The sequence below is a fragment of the Triturus cristatus genome, chromosome 3_1 (genome assembly GCF_964204655.1).
Source record: "Triturus cristatus chromosome 3_1, aTriCri1.1, whole genome shotgun sequence".
NCBI lineage: Eukaryota > Metazoa > Chordata > Amphibia > Caudata > Salamandridae > Triturus > Triturus cristatus.
In genome coordinates this window covers 195,694,552-195,718,679 of record NC_140583.1, presented here as the reverse complement: position 1 = coordinate 195,718,679, position 24,128 = coordinate 195,694,552, and positions in this window count along the sequence as shown.

Here is a 24,128-nt window from a genome sequence, read left to right as displayed (position 1 = left end):
GTTAGTGCTCTAAAAGACTAAAATAAGGACATATTTTCTGAGTTTTCAAATAGCGACAAAGCACTTTTAAATTATTTGTTATCTTTATGTTTTTTTATCCAGTTGACCACTTGATTAAATGTTGCACTTAGGGGAGAGGATGTGGTGTTACTTCCAGAACTGCAGACTTTGCAACTGGGGAACCAGGTTGGAGTTTCTACTTCAGCTCGACATTCTGTGATTCTGGTCAAATCACTTAGTCTCCCCAAGTCTACAACCAAAATGAATTTGTTCTTGTGTGATGTAACCAATGCTCATGTAAAGCACTCCAATACCTGACAAGTCTGCACTATATAACACTTCAAAAACACAAAATAATAAGTGTTTTGCACACTTCTGTCATTGGGCTATATTTGGGCTACATCTGGGTGATTTTGGGCTACATTTGGGCTCTTTTGTCTCCGGTGGCCATCTTGGGAGATTTATTTGTTATGAAGTTTCCTAATTTCCTCATGTACTGCAGTCTCCTCAGTAGGAAATGCTTTCAGTTTTTTACTTTGATTCCATCATGAAGGTATTCAGATATGTCACACATTTGCCATAAATTCAGAATGTTAGCACTCTTTTTGCTCATTAAATCACTGTAGTAAATCTACTGCTCACCAGGGAAAACTGCTGCTGGTATTGAAAGTGCATGTTTCCGTCTGCATGTCAGAATGTTTTAATGAAATGGAAGAGGATTTGAGAAGTCACTCAAAATGTGCCTTAATTTTTCTTTCTGCAGCACTAATCATACTTTTTATGGAAAAATGAACCCCCTCGTTTTGTTCCTTTTTAAATTAAATGTTTTAAGAGTTACCACTTTAATCCAAGCAAGATGGCTTCAGGTGTGCCATACGTTTATCATAAGTAGGACTGTTAGCGCTCTAGTTGTTCGTTAGAGCACTCTGGGAAGCTGCAGTAGAACACAAAGGAATCAACTAACAGTCTCTGCCCTTGTTGGATGTACATGTTTTACTGAGAATGTCAGACTTCATTCTCACATGACTGAGAAAGATAATGTGATTTTACAGAAAATAAGCTCTCAGTTTAGCTTATAGATCACCTTCCAAACCTCTGTGGGAAAAGCATAAGAAAATATTTTTCTCTATATCATGATATCCCAGCAGAAGGCTTTTTCACATGGTGAAATCACCTTAGAACATACCACAATTCCTAAAATTAGTATGGTACCATCAACAAGTGATTTATAATGTAACTAAAGTCTTAAAACCTTCTATTAACTGCAATGCTTTTTAATGAGGTGCTATCATGTATATTGGTCCCAAGATGGCTGCCAACACTTCTTGGATGAAGTGCTGACAGCCAATCAGATCTCAGGATGAGATGTGTGGTTAGGCTCCGCCCACATATATATATGATTTTACTTTTGATTTACTCAGGAACTACTGAACAGATTGACACCAGACCTGCAAAAGGCACTTCCCTGACCTGAGGACTACCTCTCTACCAAATTTCAAGTAATTCTGTTCAGCCGTTCGGGCTGTACCTTGGACTAAAGGTCCCTATGGAAAATTGCATAGGGAAAATGCGTTTTGGGACCCCCCTTTTTTCTCAGCCCCCGCTTGACGAATCCCCCCGAGACTTTCAGGGTAGGAGCGGAGCAGAGCGCCCCACCTATTTTGAAAATTTCGGGAGGATTCATCAACCGGCGCCAAAGTTATTCCAAATAGAATGTTGCGGATTTCCTATGGAAACACGGTCCTAACTATAACTATATACTGGCGACCGCCAGTAGATAATATATATATATATATATATATATATATATATATATATATATATATATATATATATATATATATATATATATATTGATATTTGAGATGCTTTTATCTGTAGTTACATTTATATGGCCTTAGTGTTTTTCTGTGTACTAATCGCATGCCTTTGATTCTTTTCACAAGAGGAAGGGAGAGGGGCACCAGTGGACTTAACATTAACTTGTTTCAACTGTGCTTCCAAACCTTTTCTTCTACTCCTTCATGGTGATTCCCTGGCAAACAGATAAGATTGGTGGTTGTACTTGTGTAGTTTGTCTCTGTTCTCTTCGTTTTCTTTGTAATTTTTTTCAACAGTTCTATTGGAATGTTGATTCCCCAATTATTTTCCATGGTACACCCTAATGGGTTTTGCAGTGTTTCCCACTTGGAAGGTATTCCATATGCATATGTGGGAGTCCATGTGGTATCTACCTATATATCAGGATACATGTATATTAATGGCATTCGTTACACTTAAGGCACTGTGATCGATTTGTTTGTATTCATGTGATCAAGGCCAGCAATGACCGGAATGTGTTCTGTAAAGTTGGATTTTCTACTGCATTTTATCCTGAGTGAGCGTCTTCCTTGAGGAAAGGAATTTGGTGACTGTATATATATATATATATATATCTATATATATATTCACTGAAAAAACCATAGGTTTCAGGGGCGTTATATTTAGCTGAACTTTTCACTCACATGGTCAGTGACATCACTCATGACATCACTGATGACATCTCAAATGACATCACTGATGACATCAATCAATCAATCAATCAAAGAAATTTATAGAGCGCGCTACCTACCCGTAGGGTCTCGAGGTGCTTGGGGGGGGGGGGGGTGCCGCTACTGCTCGAACAGCCAGGTCTTGAGCTTCTTCCTGAAGGAGAGGTGGTCTTGGGTCAGGCGCAGGTCGGCCGGGAGGGAGTTCCAGGTCTTGGCGGCCAGGTAGGAGAAGGACCTTCCTCCAGCAGTGGTTCTGCGGATGCGTGGGACGGTGGCGAGGGCGTGGCTGGCGGATCGGAGGTGGCGTTTGGGAGCGTAGAAGTTGATTCGGCTGTTGAGGTAGCTCGGGCCTTGGTCGTGGAGAGCTTTGTGTGCGTGGGTAAGGAGGCGGAAGGTGATTCTCTTGTTGACCGGGAGCCAGTGCAGGTCTCTTAGATGTCCGGAGATGTGGCTGTGACGTGGGATGTCGAGGATGAGTCTGGCTGAGGCGTTCTGGATGCGCTGGAGTCTCTTCTGGATCTTGGCGGTGGTTCCGGCGTAGAGTGCGTTGCCGTAGTCCAGTCGGCTGGTGACGAGGGCCTGGGTGACGGTCTTCCTGGTCTCTGTGGGGATCCACCAGAAGATCTTCCGAAGCATGCGCAGGATGTTGAAGCACGATGAGGAGACGGCGTTGACTTGCCTGGTCATGGAGAGGGAGGAGTCCAGGATGAAACCCAGGTTGCGTGCGTGGTCTGTCGGTTTGGGTGCGGTGCCCAGGGCGGGGGGCCACCAGGAGTCGTCCCAGGCGGAGGGCGAGGAGCCCAGGATGAGGACCTCCGTCTTATCTGAGTTCAGCTTCAGGCGGCTCGTCGTCATCCACTCGGCTACCTCTCTCATCCCTTCGTGCAGGTTGGCTCTGGCGGCGGCGGGGTCGTCGTTGGTCAGGGAGAGGATCAGCTGGGTGTCGTCGGCGTAGGAGATTATGTTGAGGTTGTGTTGGCGTGCGATGGCCGCGAGAGGGCTCATGTAGACGTTGAAGAGAGTCGGGCTCAGTGAGGATCCCTGAGGGACGCCGCAGATGACTTCGGTGGCCTCTGACTTGTATGGTGGTAGGCGGACTCTTTGTGTTCTTCCATCGAGAAAGGAGACGATCCATTCCAGCGCCTTCTCCTGGATTCCGACGTTGCTGAGGCGCTGTGCTAGGGTGCGGTGGCAGACCGTGTCGAAAGCCGCGGAGAGGTCTAGGAGGATGAGGGCCGCTGTTTCCCCGTTGTCCATCAGGGCTCGGATGTCGTCAGTGGCGGCGATGAGGGCGGTCTCGGTGCTGTGGTTGGCACGGAATCCGGACTGCGATGGGTCGAGGGATCCATTCGTCTCGAGGAAGACGGCCAGCTGTTTGTTGACGGTTTTCTCGATGACTTTGGCTGGAAACGGGAGTAGAGAGATGGGGCGGTAATTCTTGAGTTCGGTGGGGTCTGCTGTAGGTTTCTTGAGTAGAGCGCTGAGTTCGGCGTGCTTCCAGCTCTCGGGGAAGGTGGCGGTGTCGAATGAGGTGTTGATGATGTCCCGCAGGTGGGGTGCGATGACAGCGTCGGCTTTGTTGAAGACGTGGTGAGGGCAGGGGTTGGTCGGAGATCCGGAGTGGACGGAGTTCATCGTGTGGACGGTGTCTTCGGTGTTGACCGGAGTCCAGGCGCGGAGGGTGGTGGTGGGTGGCGTTGCTGCGGTCGTGGCGTGGGTCGGATGGGTGCTGAAGCTGTTGTGTATGTCCGCAATCTTGTTGTGGAAGTAGGAGGCGAGGGAGTTGCAGAGGTCTTGCGAAGGGGTGATGTCGTTGCTTCCGGCGTTGGGGTTGGAGAGCTCTTTCACGATATTGAAGAGTTCCTTGCAGTTGTGTGCGTTGTTGTCCAGTCGGTTCTTGAAAGCCGTCTTCTTGGCGATGCGGATCAGTTGGTGGTGTTTCCGGGTGGCAAGCTTGAGGGTGGTCCTGTTGTCCGGCGTGGGTTCCCTTCTCCAGGCTTTCTCGAGGGCGCGGCAGTTCTTCTTGGAGCTCTTGAGTTCGTCGGTGAACCATGGGGCTCTCTTGCTGCCGGGTCTGCTGGGCGGGGTCCTCAGTGGGGCGAGTTCGTCCGCGCAGACGCTGATCCACTTCGTGAGGTTGTCGGCGGCCTGGCTGGGGTTCGCTGAGCTGGCCGGAGGGTGCTGGCTCAGGGAGGCGGCGAGCTGGTCGGCTGTGATCTTGTTCCAGCTTCTTCGGGCAGCCTGTTGCTGGTGGTGGTGGATGGTCGTTCTTCTGAAGGTGAAGTGGATGCATCTGTGATCCGTCCAGTGGAGTTCTGTGGCGTGGCTGAAGGCGATGTCTTTGCTGGATGAGAAGATGGCGTCGAGTGTGTGTCCGGCGAGGTGGGTGGGGGTGGACACCAGCTGCTTGAGTCCAAGGTTGGCGAGGTTGTCGAGCAGGGTGCTGGTGTTGCAGTCGTTGTTGTTCTCCAGGTGGAAGTTGAAGTCCCCCAGGAGGATGTAGTCGGCGGAGGGGAGGGCATGCGGGCTGACGAAGTCGGCGATGTCCTCGCTGAATTGAGTGCGTGGTCCCGGAGGTCGGTAGATCAGGGTGCCTCTGAGGGTGGTCTTCGGGTCGGTGTGGATCTGGAAGTGCAGGTGTTCGGCTGAGGGTGGGGAGTTGTCGGTGCTGGTCGTGATGCGGATGGTGTTCTTGTGGATGATGGCGATGCCTCCTCCCACCTGGTTGGCGTTGCGATCCTTCCGGGTGATCTTGTATCCTTCTGGGATGGCGATGGCGATGTCGGGCGCTGAGGAGGCGTTCATCCAGGTCTCCGTGATGAAGGCGACGTCGGGGGCTGTGGTGTCGATGAGGTTCCAGAGTTCGATGGCGTGTCTGTGGACGGAGCGGGTGTTGAGCAGGATGCACTTGAGGTGGTTGCTGCTGGTGTTCGGCATGGCAGGTGCTGGTGTCGGGCAGGTCCGGATGCAGGTGAACTTGCAGGCGTGGCAGCTGAAGGGTCCGTAGGTGTGCTTCGGAGTAGCTCGGTAGCATCCCTGGGTCCCGCCGGTGTTGAGTGCGATGAGGGTGGCGGCGTTGTACGTCAGGCGAGTCGGTCGGGGTCCTCGAGGGCCAGGGGTCCTGGCACTGGGCGCGGTCCAGGCGCGGACGGGCGCAGACGGGCTTACCTTTGGCGCGCCTTCGGCGCACAATCGGCGCGCCCGCTGCGCGTGACCGCTGCGCGTGACCGCTGCGCGTTCGCACGGTCGCCATATATGGCGAAGTGCGCGGGTGGGCGGGGCAGCTGGGAGGCGGGAGCGGGGAGGGATACAGAAGGCAAAAGGGGCGGGGCTTAGCGGCGGTGGCGGGAAGCGGGGAGCGGGGAGGGAACAGAGGGACAGAAGAGGACAATGCTGACAGTTAGGAGACAAATGCAGAAATCACAAAAAATAACAAAAACAGATCTAAATAGGGTTGACAGGAGGCCGCAGGGCACAGGAGCAACCACGGACCTCGAGGCTCGAGGGAGGGGGCGTGGTCAAGCGGCAGCAGCCGGGCAGCGAGGCACAGGGCGGAAGGGGCACACGCAGCAGCTGGTGGCCGTGCGGCGCGGGGGTGTCCTACAAGTAGGTCACACTCACCTGCGTCGCACGGTCGCCATATATGGCCAAGTGCGCGGGTGGGCGGGGCAGCTGGGAGGCGGGAGTGGGGAGGGATACAGAAGGCAAAAGGGGCGGGGCTTAGCGGCGGTGGCAGGAAGCGGGGAGCGGGGAGGGAACAGAGGGACAGAAGAGGACAATGCTGACAGTTAGGAGACAAATGCAGAAATCACAAAAAATAACAAAAACAAATCTAAATAGGGTTGACAGGAGGCAGCAGGGCACAGGAGCAACCACGGACCTCGAGGCTCGAGGGAGGGGGCGTGGTCAAGCGGCAGCAGCCGGGCAGCGAGGCACAGGGCGGAAGGGGCACACGCAGCAGCTGGTGGCCGTGAGGCGCGGGGGTGTCCTACAAGTAGGTCACACTCACCTGCGTCGCACGGTCGCCATATATGGCCAAGTGCGCGGGTGGGCGGGGCAGCTGGGAGGCGGGAGCGGGGAGGACATCATCCAGTGAATGTGTGTTTTTCTGAAAATTACATATGTTTTATATATGTATATCTCAAGGTCGATGGAAGAATAAATGGGTATATAAGTGTCTAAATGGATGATTTGTTTTTGAAAAATTGATTGTATAACTGACTGATTAAGTGTATCTTAGTGAATACATGGCTTAGTGAGTAATGTTTAAATATGTAAATATCTGTATCAGTCTCTCACTTTGTGTATAAGTGGCCGCAGGGGTTTGGTGAGTAGCTACATGAGTTTCTTTATAGGTTATTAGTTGTTTTTTTGAGTATCAGTATAAGTGTCTGATGTCTGTATGGTTCGGTGGGGGGTATTACGTAGTGCATAGGTGCATGAATGAGTGACTCACTGTTTGTATGTGTTGAAGACAGCATGTGTGCAGGACTGTATGGGTGGATGAGTGTGTGCATGGGTGTGTTAGTGAGCGAATGACTGTCTCAATAGTGTCTCTATGAGTAACTACATATGTTTTAAACTAGTATATGTGACTATTGGTGTCTATAAGTAAGTATATGTGAGAGTGAGAGATTGAAAGAGTTCCTGTATCAATAAGTATGTGTTTCTATAAGTGATTGTTAAAAAGACTAAGTATGTGTAAGTTTCTGTAGAAGTAAGTGTGGTGGTGTGTGTATAACGGTATATGCAGGTAAACGGATGTTTGATTCTTTATTAGCATGAGTGACTATGTGTGTGAGTAACTCTATGGATGAGTGGCATTGTGAAACAGGATGTATAGATGTATGAGTACATATGATGAGTGAGTACATGAATGAGTGACTGTATAGGACTGGTGGTGAATGAGTGGATGTGGATGAGGATCTTACAATTACTGAATAGGTTGTTGTAACTGGTATTGGTATGTCCATTGTTTTGAACATTTTAATTTCTATTTTTGAATGTGTGTATCAAAGGTTATATTAGGGGGAGAGGAGGTCTGCCACTCTATAACAAGGATGATGTCATCAGTGATGTCATCAGTGATATCATGAGTGATGTCACTGACCATGTCATGAGTAATGTAATATGTGACGTCATCAGCAGTGCATTGCGGGCGCGCGAGTTATAGTTAGCTGAACTAACTATAACGGGGGAATTTCTATGGTTTTGTACGAGTGAAAAGTCCAGCTAACTATAACGCCCCTGAAACCTATGGTTTTTTCAGTGAATTTCTAAGGTTTTTTAAATGCTAATTGCTAGCTATAACGTGTCTGAAACCTATGTTTTTTTCAGTGAATTTCAAAGGTTTTTTAAATGCTAATTTCTAGCTATGCCTACAGAGATAGGACATGTGAAGAAAGAAGGAAAAACGCACAGAAAGAAAAAAAAGAAATGCAGAAAGAAGCAACAGAAGTCCTCAAAGACGAAGAAAAGTGCAGGAAGAAGTATAACGTGCAGAAAGAACAAACAGAAGAGCAGAAACAAGCCTTGTTGCAAAATCATCCTGTACCCTCAACTTTTTCAGACGGATACTGGTGGTAACTGAGTCTGACTAACCAGTCCTAGAGCCAGTGCTATGTTAAAAGACACTCAGAATACAGTGAAAACACCTACATACACTAGGGCACACTATGTGTTGGGGTCCCCCTGTGATTAGCATGACCTCCTCTGTAAGCCCCTAGTATATAACAGGGCAGGGTATTAAAACTACCTCTTAAAACGCACCACAGGGTGTGTTTGAAAACGTCACCTCATGCCCCGTCCCCTCCCTTCCCCACTGTGTAAACACGCCCAGTAGCCGTTTTAAGTTGGGAGATTAAGTCCCCTTGAAACCTGAGGGTCCCTAGGGTCCAACTAGACCACTAGGTACCTCCAGTAAGCGCCACAGAGCTGCGTTAGAGAGAGGTGTAAACAGTGGCACGGCCTGCACCACATCTCTGCAACGCAGAGCAGTGGTGCTTACTGGAAGCACCTGGTGGGCTAGTTGGACCCCAGGGTCCCTCAGGATTGAAAGGGAATTATTTCCCCAACATAAAAACGCACCACAGGGCCTGTGGGCGTCCTGAGTTGAGAGATTAAGTCCCCTTGAATCCTAAGGGTCCCTGGGGTCAAACTAGCCCACTAGGTACCTCCATTAAACGCCACAGAGCTGCGTTGCATGGGGGTGTAAAAAGGGGCATGGCCTCAGAACACCTGTCTGCAACGCAGCTCCCTGGCGCGTACTGGAGATACCTGTTGGGCTAGTTGGCCCTCAGGGACCCTCAGTATTGAAGGGGAATTAATTCCTCAACTTACAACTGGCCAGGGGGTGCGTTTGCAGAGTGCTGCAAGGAGGGGGCGTGGCCTCCGGCGCGATGCCGGTCTTTTATTTATTTATTTTTTAGAATGAGGGCTGTGTGGCCCCCTTTCTTTTTCTAATTTATTAGCCCTGGGGACCCCATCCCCCAGAGCCTGCACCCTAATTTTTTTTGTTGAAGAAAATTAATTTGGCCCTCCCAAGGCCTTAATCGGCCCCGGGGACCCCAACCCCCAGGTCATGGACTTTTTTTTATTTTTTTATTCTTTAGGAGGGGGGCTGTGTTGCCCCCCTCCTCAGGCCACTTATGGCCCCGGGGACCCCATCCCCCGGGGCCGGCCTTTGTTTTTTATCTTTTTAAAAACAAATATATTTATAGAAACACCAAGGACATGCTGGACAAACCGTATGTACCTATCACCATGACGATTTGCGTGATATTCATTAAAAGGTGACTATGCATACAATGAATCGACGTAGAATGTATTCACACCACTAGTGAAGCTCTGACATGTCTGACACCCTACCGTGCCTAATCCTGGCGCCCCCGCTGGTGGGTACTCTCCAAGTAGACACCCTTGTCGTTTATTTATACAAACATGGGTAGCTACTGACGGGCACATTTAATACACAAGCACACCAAGCCATTCAAAGGGGATTCAACAAAAATTCGACCAAACTATGCAAGAAACCCCCTCACAGTTAATAAAACACACATCCACCGCCGGATGTGTAATACTTTTTATTTTACTCTCTGGAAAGGAGACAAACCTCACTTGAGAGTCACAGCGTGCTCCTGGCTGAGCCCAATGCTGTGTTACACCCACCAGTGCCCGCCGAGTGCCACACACCTCTGTGTTGTATTCCACCAGCTAGTGCGTATGCTATGACACTCTCTAGCCCATGTGCACTGTAACACCACCCTGTGAATATGTCATGCCACACTTGCCTTCGCACGGGTTATATTGCCCCATCTAACATGCCTTCCTCGATGCCTATGTTATAAAGCACAGCACTATGCCATACATATCACAATCTGGGATCCATATCTTTGTCACAGTGCATATGCAATGTTACACTACCCAGCACATATTTTATATTACAACTTTAGAGACTACTTAGGTTACACAACACTGCCCTGTGCATATTACACTCCAAGGCGCATATCACATAGCAAGCGCTAGTGCCTGTGCTATCTCGCGCTCTCCAATGAATCTGTCATTGCGAACAATGTATTTCATATTATATTTCACGCCCCGGTTCATCTTATATCACACTTTTTGGTGCATAGTTTATACCATATACTATATCTAGTTTTCATTTTCAATCGTGCTCTCAGGACTATGTTCTATATAACACTGCGTCCACCTACCCTTTTCACGGGCATTACATTTTGCGATGGGGGGTGGAGGGTCAGGGGATGTTTCTGCCAAGTGAGCCCGGAGTCACAGTCCCAAACGTCCTCTTCTTCCTGAATAAAAGTGAGATTATGCTGCATACTTGTTCATATTTTAAGTAGTTCGCACAGACACACATTTTAAAAACAATAAAGTTCCTAATACCCACCTTCTATGAACAGTTAGCTTGCTGCCCCATCCACCTCCTCCCTATCCTCTGTTGTCTGAATCCATGGACTAGCCTCCTCCCTCCTGCCATGCATGTTCTGATGTGCTGCCACTGCCCTGCATTTAGCATGATGTACCCGTCCACTCATCCTGCCCTCCATTGCCCAATTCTATGGCCCATCATTGACCTCCTGCTTAGCCTCTGTGCTTTGCTTGCTGCCCCTATTCTCCTTCCCCCTGCCCTCCGATGTCTTTGTGCATGCCCCTGCTCCATCCTTTTTGACCTCCATGTTCCATGGACCTGCCACTCCTATCTACTCTGAGCGTTCTGTTGAGCTGCCACTCTCCTACCACCTGCCTAGCATTGTCAGATGACTGTAACCTGTCCCTGCCACCTCCACCCTGCCTGTCCACATGCCATGCCCCTATCCCCTTCCTCCTGTCCTCCATGGTCCATTTTACTGCCACACCCTTCTGCCCTCCCTGGTCTGTTGTGCTGCAACTGCTCCTCCTGCCTGCCCCGCGCGGTCTGTTGTGAGGCCCCTTCCCCTGAACTCTCTTGTCTGAGCCCAGGTCCTGACCCTCCCTTCTATACTCCATGGTCCTTTGTGCATGCCCCTGCACCCTCCTGCTTGCCCATCATAGCCATTGTGCTGCCACTAACCCTCCCACTTGCCATGCATGGTCTTCTGTGCTGCCATGGCCCCTCCCACCTTCCCTGTGTGGTCAGTTAGCTGCCCCTGACCCCCTCCCACCTTCCCTCCATTGTCTGTGTATATGCCATCACAGTCTCACTGTTGCTGTTCACGGTGTGTCTTGCTTCTAGTGCCCATCCTGCCTGACTTCCATGGCTATCTTGCTGCTCCTGCCCTGCCCCCTTACCCCCAGCCCTCTGTTTACATGTGCAGACCCCTACTCCCTCCCTCCTGGCTTGTCTGTTCCATTGTAATGCCCCTGATCCGTCCCTCCTGCCCTTTATGGTCTGTTATGCTGCAGCTTTCTCTCCTGTCTGTCCATTATGGTCAGCTAGCTACCATTGCCTCTTGCCCCTCTGTTCTCTGTTGTCCATGTGCATGGTCCTGTCCCCTCCCTCTTGCTTTCAATTGATTGTTGTACTGCACTCCCGTCCCGCATGCCCTGTGTGGTGTATTGTGCTGCTGCAAACCCTGATGCCTGCCCTGCAGGGTCAGTTTGGTGCACCTCTCCATTTCCCTCATGTCCTCTGTTATCCAAGTCCATGTCCCTACCCCATTTCCTTCCATGATCCAATGTACCATACTTGCGAACATTTTGAACTTGGTAAGAGGGAGATTTTGAAAAAAAACTGGGGTATTGATTTTCCCCTTTGAGTTACATTGAAAAAGAGGAGATTGTAGACAGGAGACAGATCAAGCCCATTTGAGCTTAAAAACATTGGACGTTTCCTGGCTGAATCGGGTCTGTTGGCATGTATGGTTGTACTACCATTGCCTCTTCCTTCTGCCCACAATGGTCTATTACATTGCCACAGCCTCTCTTGCAAGTCCTGTATTGTTGGTTTGTTGCCCCTGCCCCCCTTTCCACTGCCCTCCATAGTCTGTTGTGCTGCCATGGCCCTTCCTGCATGCTCAGTGTGGTTAAATTGTTGCCTTTGCACCCTCCTACCTGCCTTCAATTTTCAGAGTCCGTGCCCCTGGCCTCTGCCTCTCAACAGTATCCTAATGAACAACTAGATTGCTAACATTCTATATTTATTACAAAAGTGTGGAACGCCTGACGTCATCTTGATGTAATCAAAACTGTAATACCTAGAGCATTTCCTTTATAAATTACATATATGAGAGGGTCTTATTGGCATCAAAATTATGGTTAGTGCTCTAAAAGACTAAAATAAGGACATATTTTCTGAGTTTTCAAATAGCGACAAAGCACTTTTAAATTATTTGTTATCTTTATGTTTTTTTATCCAGTTGACCACTTGATTAAATGTTGCACTTAGGGGAGAGGATGTGGTGTTACTTCCAGAACTGCAGACTTTGCAACTGGGGAACCAGGTTGGAGTTTCTACTTCAGCTCGACATTCTGTGATTCTGGTCAAATCACTTAGTCTCCCCAAGTCTACAACCAAAATGAATTTGTTCTTGTGTGATGTAACCAATGCTCATGTAAAGCACTCCAATACCTGACAAGTCTGCACTATATAACACTTCAAAAACACAAAATAATAAGTGTTTTGCACACTTCTGTCATTGGGCTATATTTGGGCTACATCTGGGTGATTTTGGGCTACATTTGGGCTCTTTTGTCTCCGGTGGCCATCTTGGGAGATTTATTTGTTATGAAGTTTCCTAATTTCCTCATGTACTGCAGTCTCCTCAGTAGGAAATGCTTTCAGTTTTTTACTTTGATTCCATCATGAAGGTATTCAGATATGTCACACATTTGCCATAAATTCAGAATGTTAGCACTCTTTTTGCTCATTAAATCACTGTAGTAAATCTACTGCTCACCAGGGAAAACTGCTGCTGGTATTGAAAGTGCATGTTTCAGTCTGCATGTCAGAATGTTTTAATGAAATGGAAGAGGATTTGAGAAGTCACTCAAAATGTGCCTTAATTTTTCTTTCTGCAGCACTAATCATACTTTTTATGGAAAAATGAACCCCCTCGTTTTGTTCCTTTTTAAATTAAATGTTTTAAGAGTTACCACTTTAATCCAAGCAAGATGGCTTCAGGTGTGCCATACGTTTATCATAAGTAGGACTGTTAGCGCTCTAGTTGTTCGTTAGAGCACTCTGGGAAGCTGCAGTAGAACACAAAGGAATCAACTAACAGTCTCTGCCCTTGTTGGATGTACATGTTTTACTGAGAATGTCAGACTTCATTCTCACATGACTGAGAAAGATAATGTGATTTTACAGAAAATAAGCTCTCAGTTTAGCTTATAGATCACCTTCCAAACCTCTGTGGGAAAAGCATAAGAAAATATTTTTCTCTATATCATGATATCCCAGCAGAAGGCTTTTTCACATGGTGAAATCACCTTAGAACATACCACAATTCCTAAAATTAGTATGGTACCATCAACAAGTGATTTATAATGTAACTAAAGTCTTAAAACCTTCTATTAACTGCAATGCTTTTTAATGAGGTGCTATCATGTATATTGGTCCCAAGATGGCTGCCAACACTTCTTGGATGAAGTGCTGACAGCCAATCAGATCTCAGGATGAGATGTGTGGTTAGGCTCCGCCCACATATATATATGATTTTACTTTTGATTTACTCAGGAACTACTGAACAGATTGACACCAGACCTGCAAAAGGCACTTCCCTGACCTGAGGACTACCTCTCTACCAAATTTCAAGTAATTCTGTTCAGCCGTTCGGGCTGTACCTTGGACTAAAGGTCCCTATGGAAAATTGCATAGGGAAAATGCGTTTTGGGACCCCCCTTTTTTCTCAGCCCCCGCTTGACGAATCCCCCCGAGACTTTCAGGGTAGGAGCGGAGCAGAGCGCCCCACCTATTTTGAAAATTTCGGGAGGATTCATCAACCGGCGCCAAAGTTATTCCAAATAGAATGTTGCGGATTTCCTATGGAAACACGGTCCTAACTATAACTATATACTGGCGACCGCCAGTAGATAATATATATATATATATATATATATATATATATATATATATATATATATATATATATATATATTGATATTTGAGATGCTTTTATCTGTAGTTACATTTATATGGCCTTAGTGTTTTTCTGTGTACTAATCGCATGCCTTTGATTCTTTTCACAAGAGGAAGGGAGAGGGGCACCAGTGGACTTAACATTAACTTGTTTCAACTGTGCTTCCAAACCTTTTCTTCTACTCCTTCATGGTGATTCCCTGGCAAACAGATAAGATTGGTGGTTGTACTTTTGTAGTTTGTCTCTGTTCTCTTCGTTTTCTTTGTAATTTTTTTCAACAGTTCTATTGGAATGTTGATTCCCCAATTATTTTCCATGGTGCACCCTAATGGGTTTTGCAGTGTTTCCCACTTGGAAGGTATTCCATATGCATATGTGGGAGTCCATGTGGTATCTACCTATATATCAGGATACATGTATATTAATGGCATTCGTTACACTTAAGGCACTGTGATCGATTTGTTTGTATTCATGTGATCAAGGCCAGCAATGACCGGAATGTGTTCTGTAAAGTTGGATTTTCTACTGCATTTTATCCTGAGTGAGCGTCTTCCTTGAGGAAAGGAATTTGGTGACTGTATATATATATATATATATATCTATATATATATTCACTGAAAAAACCATAGGTTTCAGGGGCGTTATAGTTAGCTGAACTTTTCACTCACATGGTCAGTGACATCACTCATGACATCACTGATGACATCTCAAATGACATCACTGATGACATCAATCAATCAATCAATCAATCAAAGAAATTTATAGAGCGCGCTACCTACCCGTAGGGTCTCGAGGTGCTTGGGGGGGGGGGGGGGGGTGCCGCTACTGCTCGAACAGCCAGGTCTTGAGCTTCTTCCTGAAGGAGAGGTGGTCTTGGGTCAGGCGCAGGTCGGCCGGGAGGGAGTTCCAGGTCTTGGCGGCCAGGTAGGAGAAGGACCTTCCTCCAGCAGTGGTTCTGCAGATGCGTGGGACGGTGGCGAGGGCGTGGCTGGCGGATCGGAGGTGGCGTTTGGGAGCGTAGAAGTTGATTCGGCTGTTGAGGTAGCTCGGGCCTTGGTCGTGGAGAGCTTTGTGTGCGTGGGTAAGGAGGCGGAAGGTGATTCTCTTGTTGACCGGGAGCCAGTGCAGGTCTCTTAGATGTCCGGAGATGTGGCTGTGACGTGGGATGTCGAGGATGAGTCTGGCTGAGGCGTTCTGGATGCGCTGGAGTCTCTTCTGGATCTTGGCGGTGGTTCCGGCGTAGAGTGCGTTGCCGTAGTCCAGTCGGCTGGTGACGAGGGCCTGGGTGACGGTCTTCCTGGTCTCTGTGGGGATCCACCAGAAGATCTTCCGAAGCATGCGCAGGATGTTGAAGCACGATGAGGAGACGGCGTTGACTTGCCTGGTCATGGAGAGGGAGGAGTCCAGGATGAAACCCAGGTTGCGTGCGTGGTCTGTCGGTTTGGGTGCGGTGCCCAGGGCGGGGGGCCACCAGGAGTCGTCCCAGGCGGAGGGCGAGGAGCCCAGGATGAGGACCTCCGTCTTATCTGAGTTCAGCTTCAGGCGGCTCGTCGTCATCCACTCGGCTACCTCTCTCATCCCTTCGTGCAGGTTGGCTCTGGCGGCGGCGGGGTCGTCGTTGGTCAGGGAGAGGATCAGCTGGGTGTCGTCGGCGTAGGAGATTATGTTGAGGTTGTGTTGGCGTGCGATGGCCGCGAGAGGGCTCATGTAGACGTTGAAGAGAGTCGGGCTCAGTGAGGATCCCTGAGGGACGCCGCAGATGACTTCGGTGGCCTCTGACTTGTATGGTGGTAGGCGGACTCTTTGTGTTCTTCCGTCGAGAAAGGAGACGATCCATTCCAGCGCCTTCTCCTGGATTCCGACGTTGCTGAGGCGCTGTGCTAGGGTGCGGTGGCAGACCGTGTCGAAAGCCGCGGAGAGGTCTAGGAGGATGAGGGCCGCTGTTTCCCCGTTGTCCATCAGGGCTCGGATGTCGTCAGTGGCGGCGATGAGGGCGGTCTCGGTGCTGTGGTTGGCACGGAATCCGGACTGCGATGGGTCGAGGGATCCATTCGTCTCGAGGAAGGCGGCCAGCTGTTTGTTGACGGTTTTCTCGATGACTTTGGCTGGAAACGGGAGTAGAGAGATGGGGCGGTAATTCTTGAGTTCGGTGGGGTCTGCTGTAGGTTTCTTGAGTAGAGCGCTGAGTTCGGCGTGCTTCCAGCTCTCGGGGAAGGTGGCGGTGTCGAATGAGGTGTTGATGATGTCCCGCAGGTGGGGTGCGATGACAGCGTCGGCTTTGTTGAAGACGTGGTGAGGGCAGGGGTCGGTCGGAGATCCGGAGTGGACGGAGTTCATCGTGTGGACGGTGTCTTCGGTGTTGACCGGGGTCCAGGCGCGGAGGGTGGTGGTGGGTGGCGTTGCTGCGGTCGTGGCGTGGGTCGGATGGGTGCTGAAGCTGTTGTGTATGTCCGCGATCTTGTTGTGGAAGTAGGAGGCGAGGGAGTTGCAGAGGTCTTGCGAAGGGGTGATGTCGTTGCTTCCGGCGTTGGGGTTGGAGAGCTCTTTCACGATATTGAAGAGTTCCTTGCAGTTGTGTGCGTTGTTGTCCAGTCGGTTCTTGAAAGCCGTCTTCTTGGCGATGCGGATCAGTTGGTGGTGTTTCCGGGTGGCAAGCTTGAGGGTGGTCCTGTTGTCCGGCGTGGGTTCCCTTCTCCAGGCTTTCTCGAGGGCGCGGCAGTTCTTCTTGGAGCTCTTGAGTTCGTCGGTGAACCATGGGGCTCTCTTGCTGCCGGGTCTGCTGGGCGGGGTCCTCAGTGGGGCGAGTTCGTCCGCGCAGACGCTGATCCACTTCGTGAGGTTGTCGGCGGCCTGGCTGGGGTTCGCTGAGCTGGCCGGAGGGTGCTGGCTCAGGGAGGCGGCGAGCTGGTCGGCTGTGATCTTGTTCCAGCTTCTTCGGGCAGCCTGTTGCTGGTGGTGGTGGATGGTCGTTCTTCTGAAGGTGAAGTGGATGCATCTGTGATCCGTCCAGTGGAGTTCTGTGGCGTGGCTGAAGGCGATGTCTTTGCTGGATGAGAAGATGGCGTTGAGTGTGTGTCCGGCGAGGTGGGTGGGGGTGGACACCAGCTGCTTGAGTCCAAGGTTGGCGAGGTTGTCGAGCAGGGTGCTGGTGTTGCAGTCGTTGTTGTTCTCCAGGTGGAAGTTGAAGTCCCCCAGGAGGATGTAGTCGGCGGAGGGGAGGGCGTGCGGGCTGACGAAGTCGGCGATGTCCTCGCTGAATTGAGTGCGTGGTCCCGGAGGTCGGTAGATCAGGGTGCCTCTGAGGGTGGTCTTCGGGTCGGTGTGGATCTGGAAGTGCAGGTGTTCGGCTGAGGGTGGGGAGTTGTCGGTGCTGGTCGTGATGCGGATGGTGTTCTTGTGGATGATGGCGATGCCTCCTCCCACCTGGTTGGCGTTGCCATCCTTCCGGGTGATCTTGTATCCTTCTGGGATGGCGATGGCGATGTCGGGCGCTGAGGAGGCGTTCATCCAGGTCTCCGTGATGAAGGCGACGTCGGGGGCTGTGGTGTCGATGAGGTTCCAGAGTTCGATGGCGTGTCTGTGGACGGAGCGGGTGTTGAGCAGGATGCACTTGAGGTGGTTGCTGCTGGTGTTCGGCATGGCAGGTGCTGGTGTCGGGCAGGTCCGGATGCAGGTGAACTTGCAGGCGTGGCAGCTGAAGGGTCCGTAGGTGTGCTTCGGAGTAGCTCGGTAGCATCCCTGGGTCCCGCCGGTGTTGAGTGCGATGAGGGTGGCGGCGTTGTACGTCAGGCGAGTCGGTCGGGGTCCTCGAGGGCCAGGGGTCCTGGCACTGGGCGCGGTCCAGGCGCGGACGGGCGCAGACGGGCTTACCTTTGGCGCGCCTTCGGCGCACAATCGGCGCGCCCGCTGCGCGTGACCGCTGCGCGTGACCGCTGCGCGTTCGCACGGTCGCCATATATGGCGAAGTGCGCGGGTGGGCGGGGCAGCTGGGAGGCGGGAGCGGGGAGGGATACGGAAGGCAAAAGGGGCGGGGCTTAGCGGCGGTGGCGGGAAGCGGGGAGCGGGGAGGGAACAGAGGGACAGAAGAGGACAATGCTGACAGTTAGGAGACAAATGCAGAAATCACAAAAAATAACAAAAACAGATCTAAATAGGGTTGACAGGAGGCAGCAGGGCACAGGAGCAACCACGGACCTCGAGGCTCGAGGGAGGGGGCGTGGTCAAGCGGCAGCAGCCGGGCAGCGAGGCACAGGGCGGAAGGGGCACACGCAGCAGCTGGTGGCCGTGCGGCGCGGGGGTGTCCTACAAGTAGGTCACACTCACCTGCGTCGCACGGTCGCCATATATGGCCAAGTGCGCGGGTGGGCGGGACAGCTGGGAGGCGGGAGCGGGGAGGGATACAGAAGGCAAAAGGGGCGGGGCTTAGCGGCGGTGGCGGGAAGCGGGGAGCGGGGAGGGAACAGAGGGACAGAAGAGGACAATGCTGACAGTTAGGAGACAAATGCAGAAATCACAAAAAATAACAAAAACAGATCTAAATAGGGTTGACAGGAGGCAGCAGGGCACAGGAGCAACCACGGACCTCGAGGCTCGAGGGAGGGGGCGTGGTCAAGCGGCAGCAGCCGGGCAGCGAGGCACAGGGCGGAAGGGGCACACGCAGCAGCTGGTGGCCGTGCGGCGCGGGGGTGTCCTACAAGTAGGTCACACTCACCTGCGTCGCACGGTCGCCATATATGGCCAAGTGCGCGGGTGGGCGGGGCAGCTGGGAGGCGGGAGCGGGGAGGACATCATCCAGTGAATGTGTGTTTTTCTGAAAATTACATATGTTTTATATATGTATATCTCAAGGTCGATGGAAGAATAAATGGGTATATAAGTGTCTAAATGGATGATTTGTTTTTGAAAAATTGATTGTATAACTGACTGATTAAGTGTATCTTAGTGAATACATGGCTTAGTGAGTAATGTTTAAATATGTAAATATCTGTATCAGTCTCTCACTTTGTGTATAAGTGGCCGCAGGGGTTTGGTGAGTAGCTACATGAGTCTCTTTATAGGTTATTAGTTGTTTTTTTGAGTATCAGTATAAGTGTCTGATGTCTGTATGGTTCGGTGGGGGGTATTACGTAGTGCATAGGTGCATGAATGAGTGACTCACTGTTTGTATGTGTTGAAGACAGCATGTGTGCAGGACTGTATGGGTGGATGAGTGTGTGCATGGGTGTGTTAGTGAGCGAATGACTGTCTCAATAGTGTCTCTATGAGTAACTACATATGTTTTAAACTAGTATATGTGACTATTGGTGTCTATAAGTAAGTATATGTGAGAGTGAGAGATTGAAAGAGTTCCTGTATCAATAAGTATGTGTTTCTATAAGTGATTGTTAAAAAGACTAAGTATGTGTAAGTTTCTGTAGAAGTAAGTGTGGTGGTGTGTGTATAACGGTATATGCAGGTAAACGGATGTTTGATTCTTTATTAGCATGAGTGACTATGTGTGTGAGTAACTCTATGGATGAGTGGCATTGTGAAACAGGATGTATAGATGTATGAGTACATATGATGAGTGAGTACATGAATGAGTGACTGTATAGGACTGGTGGTGAATGAGTGGATGTGGATGAGGATCTTACAATTACTGAATAGGTTGTTGTAACTGGTATTGGTATGTCCATTGTTTTGAACATTTTAATTTCTATTTTTGAATGTGTGTATCAAAGGTTATATTAGGGGGAGAGGAGGTCTGCCACTCTATAACAAGGATGATGTCATCAGTGATGTCATCAGTGATATCATGAGTGATGTCACTGACCATGTCATGAGTGATGTAATATGTGACGTCATCAGCAGTGCATTGCGGGCGCGCGAGTTATAGTTAGCTGAACTAACTATAACGGGGGAATTTCTATGGTTTTGTACGAGTGAAAAGTCCAGCTAACTATAACGCCCCTGAAACCTATGGTTTTTTCAGTGAATTTCTAAGGTTTTTTAAATGCTAATTGCTAGCTATAACGTGTCTGAAACCTATGTTTTTTTCAGTGAATTTCAAAGGTTTTTTAAATGCTAATTTCTAGCTATGCCTACAGAGATAGGACATGTGAAGAAAGAAGGAAAAACGCACAGAAAGAAAAAAAAGAAATGCAGAAAGAAGCAACAGAAGTCCTCAAAGACGAAGAAAAGTGCAGGAAGAAGTATAACGTGCAGAAAGAACAAACAGAAGAGCAGAAACAAGCCTTGTTGCAAAATCATCCTGTACCCTCAACTTTTTCAGACGGATACTGGTGGTAACTGAGTCTGACTAACCAGTCCTAGAGCCAGTGCTATGTTAAAAGACACTCAGAATACAGTGAAAACACCTACATACACTAGGGCACACTATGTGTTGGGGTCCCCCTGTGATTAGCATGACCTCCTCTGTAAGCCCCTAGTATATAACAGGGCAGGGTATTAAAACTACCTCTTAAAACGCACCACAGGGTGTGTTTGAAAACGTCACCTCATGCCCCGTCCCCTCCCTTCCCCACTGTGTAAACACGCCCAGTAGCCGTTTTAAGTTGGGAGATTAAGTCCCCTTGAAACCTGAGGGTCCCTAGGGTCCAACTAGACCACTAGGTACCTCCAGTAAGCGCCACAGAGCTGCGTTAGAGAGAGGTGTAAACAGTGGCACGGCCTGCACCACATCTCTGCAACGCAGAGCAGTGGTGCTTACTGGAAGCACCTGGTGGGCTAGTTGGACCCCAGGGTCCCTCAGGATTGAAAGGGAATTATTTCCCCAACATAAAAACGCACCACAGGGCCTGTGGGCGTCCTGAGTTGAGAGATTAAGTCCCCTTGAATCCTAAGGGTCCCTAGGGTCAAACTAGCCCACTAGGTACCTCCATTAAGCGCCACAGAGCTGCGTTGCATGGGGGTGTAAAAAGGGGCGTGGCCTCAGAACACCTGTCTGCAACGCAGCTCCCTGGCGCGTACTGGAGATACCTGTTGGGCTAGTTGGCCCTCAGGGACCCTCAGTATTGAAGGGGAATTAATTCCTCAACTTACAACTGGCCAGGGGGTGCGTTTGCAGAGTGCTGCAAGGAGGGGGCGTGGCCTCCGGCGCGATGCCGGTCTTTTATTTATTTATTTTTTAGAATGAGGGCTGTGTGGCCCCCTTTCTTTTTCTAATTTATTAGCCCTGGGGACCCCATCCCCCAGAGCCTGCACCCTAATTTTTTTTGTTGAAGAAAATTAATTTGGCCCTCCCAAGGCCTTAATCGGCCCCGGGGACCCCAACCCCCAGGTCATGGACTTTTTTTTATTTTTTTATTCTTTAGGAGGGGGGCTGTGTTGCCCCCCTCCTCAGGCCACTTATGGCCCCGGGGACCCCATCCCCCGGGGCCGGCCTTTGTTTTTTATTTTTTTTAAAACAAATATATTTATAGAAACACCAAGGACATGCTGGACAAACCGTATGTACCTATCACCATGACGATTTGCGTGATATTCATTAAAAGGTGACTATGCATACAATGAATCGACGTAGAATGTATTCACACCACTAGTGAAGCTCTGACATGTCTGACACCCTACCGTGCCTAATCCTGGCGCCCCCGCTGGTGGGTACTCTCCAAGTAGACACCCTTGTCGTTTATTTATACAAACATGGGTAGCTACTGACGGGCACATTTAATACACAAGCACACCAAGCCATTCAAAGGGGATTCGACAAAAATTCGACCAAACTATGCAAGAAACCCCCTCACAGTTAATAAAACACACATCCACCGCCGGATGTGTAATACTTTTTATTTTACTCTCTGGAAAGGAGACAAACCTCACTTGAGAGTCACAGCGTGCTCCTGGCTGAGCCCAATGCTGTGTTACACCCACCAGTGCCCGCCGAGTGCCACACACCTCTGTGTTGTATTCCACCAGCTAGTGCGTATGCTATGACACTCTCTAGCCCATGTGCACTGTAACACCACCCTGTGAATATGTCATGCCACACTTGCCTTCGCACGGGTTATATTGCCCCATCTAACATGCCTTCCTCGATGCCTATGTTATAAAGCACAGCACTATGCCATACATATCACAATCTGGGATCCATATCTTTGTCACAGTGCATATGCAATGTTACACTACCCAGCACATATTTTATATTACAACTTTAGAGACTACTTAGGTTACACAACACTGCCCTGTGCATATTACACTCCAAGGCGCATATCACATAGCAAGCGCTAGTGCCTGTGCTATCTCGCGCTCTCCAATGAATCTGTCATTGCGAACAATGTATTTCATATTATATTTCACGCCCCGGTTCATCTTATATCACACTTTTTGGTGCATAGTTTATACCATATACTATATCTAGTTTTCATTTTCAATCGTGCTCTCAGGACTATGTTCTATATAACACTGCGTCCACCTACCCTTTTCACGGGCATTACATTTTGCGATGGGGGGTGGAGGGTCAGGGGATGTTTCTGCCAAGTGAGCCCGGAGTCACAGTCCCAAACGTCCTCTTCTTCCTGAATAAAAGTGAGATTATGCTGCATACTTGTTCATATTTTAAGTAGTTCGCACAGACACACATTTTAAAAACAATAAAGTTCCTAATACCCACCTTCTATGAACAGTTAGCTTGCTGCCCCATCCACCTCCTCCCTATCCTCTGTTGTCTGAATCCATGGACTAGCCTCCTCCCTCCTGCCATGCATGTTCTGATGTGCTGCCACTGCCCTGCATTTAGCATGATGTACCCGTCCACTCATCCTGCCCTCCATTGCCCAATTCTATGGCCCATCATTGACCTCCTGCTTAGCCTCTGTGCTTTGCTTGCTGCCCCTATTCTCCTTCCCCCTGCCCTCCGATGTCTTTGTGCATGCCCCTGCTCCATCCTTTTTGACCTCCATGTTCCATGGACCTGCCACTCCTATCTACTCTGAGCGTTCTGTTGAGCTGCCACTCTCCTACCACCTGCCTAGCATTGTCAGATGACTGTAACCTGTCCCTGCCACCTCCACCCTGCCTGTCCACATGCCATGCCCCTATCCCCTTCCTCCTGTCCTCCATGGTCCATTTTACTGCCACACCCTTCTGCCCTCCCTGGTCTGTTGTGCTGCAACTGCTCCTCCTGCCTGCCCCGCGCGGTCTGTTGTGAGGCCCCTTCCCCTGAACTCTCTTGTCTGTGCCCAGGTCCTGACCTTCCTTTCTATCCTCCATGGTCCTTTGTGCATGCCCCTGCACCCTCCTTCTTGCCCATCATAGCCATTGTGCTGCCACTAACCCTCCCGCTTGCCATGCATGGTCTTCTGTGCTGCCATGGCCCCTCCCACATTCCCTGTGTGGTCAGCTAGCTGCTCCTGACCCCCTCCCACCTTCCCTCCATGGTCTGTGTGTATGCCATGATAGTCTCACTGTTGCTCTCCATGGTGTGTCTTGTTTCTAGTGCCCATCCTGCCTGACCTCCATGGTCATCTTGCTGCTCCTGCCCTGCCCCCTTGCCCCCAGCCCTCTGTTTCCATGTGCAGACCCCTATTTCCTCCCTCCTGGCTTGTCGGTTCTATTGTAATGCCCCTGATCCGTCCCTCCTGCCCTTTATGGTCTGTTATGCCCTTTATGGTCTGTTATGCTGCAGCTTTCTCTCTTGTCTGTCCATTATGGTCAGCTAGCTACCATTGCCTCTTTCCCCTCTGTTGTCTGTTGTCTATGTGCATGGTCATGTCCCCTCCCTATTGCTTTCTATGGATTGTTGTGCTGCACTCCCGTCCCGCATGCCCTGTGTGGTGTATTGTGCTGCTGTAAACCCTGATGTCTGCCCTGTAGGGTCAGTTTGGTGCACCTCTCAATGTCCCTCCTGTCCTCTGTTATCCGAGTCCATGTCCCTACCCCAATTCCTCCTGCCTACCATGATCCAATGTACCATACTTGCGAACATTTTGAACTTGGTAAGAGGGAGATTATGAAATAAAACTGGGGTATTGATTTTCCCCTTTGAGTTACATTGAAAAAGAGAAGATTGTAGACAGGAAACAGA